Here is a 954-nt window from a genome sequence, read left to right as displayed (position 1 = left end):
TGATTTTTTTCTTATTTTTATTCTTGTTAAAAGGATAAAATAAGAAAAATTATGAGAACGTGAAACAAAAAGAAAAAGATGAACAAGAAAAGAAGAAAAAAAAGACAATGATGATGATGATGGTGAAAAGGAGAATGAAATGTTTTGAATTATATAGAATTTATCAAAAAATAACATCAAAACTTTTTAATTATGACACAAAAAGCTTTTCAATTTTAACACCAAAATTTATTAATCGTGTCATTTTCAAATAAATGATATACTTTTTTTAATGGTTTGTTATCATTTGTCCTGAGTAAGTTGAAGGGCACATGAGTGTACTGATTAGGTTATGGGTTGTAGTTCACTATCTTATGTTTTTTTTCAGGCCCTTTCAAAATTACATCAGCGATACTTTTAAATGTATTGAATAGAACCGGCAAAGGTATACATTTTTTTGAGACTTAAATATGTCTAGTTCTTTACATGATTGGTACCATCAGCTTTTATCATTTTGTCTTCTAGAAGATAAGGAAAAAAAATACATAAGTGGGATGAGCATGATTAAATGTCTAGTTCTTACCTGTATAGTGTGATGTTTATGCTGCCATTACATGGTTACCAAGGATATAATTCATGCTGCGTTCGATGGCTTCAATGGCATGTTTCTAACTTATATAGTTGGAATTTTTGTTCCTTTTACTGCATAATGTATTTATTATATTTGAATTGGTTTATATTTAAATAATTTGAAGCTTCCTACCTTGCTGGAGTTGCAAACTTGAAATTAAGACTTCAATCAAAGTACACTAATCTGTAATGCTTAGGCCTAGCTTAGCTCAGTTGGTGAGTAACTAACTAAAAATTGCTCAGTATTCAAAGTTACTTTACCTCCTCGCGTTACTCTTGATTGCTAATTACTATATCATTTGGCAACCAGTAGATGTTATCTAACAGCAATTATTTTTGATGACC

The 954-nt window shown here is 29.4% G+C and overlaps 1 long non-coding RNA gene across 1 annotated transcript in view; it reads left to right on the top strand.

Moving 5' to 3' along the window:
• LOC110268032 overlaps nucleotides 293–954 on the top strand; it is a 2,634-nt gene continuing 1,972 nt past the window's right edge. The window contains exon 1 of the long non-coding RNA XR_002356048.1: nucleotides 293–954. This exon is cut by the window's right edge and continues 135 nt beyond it. This is a non-coding gene — a long non-coding RNA (uncharacterized LOC110268032).

This window comes from Arachis ipaensis, chromosome B10 (assembly GCF_000816755.2).
Source record: "Arachis ipaensis cultivar K30076 chromosome B10, Araip1.1, whole genome shotgun sequence".
In the NCBI taxonomy this organism is placed as follows: Eukaryota; Viridiplantae; Streptophyta; class Magnoliopsida; order Fabales; family Fabaceae; genus Arachis; species Arachis ipaensis.
Note: the sequence above shows the minus strand (reverse complement) of the source record. Positions and strands in the feature narration are given on the sequence as shown.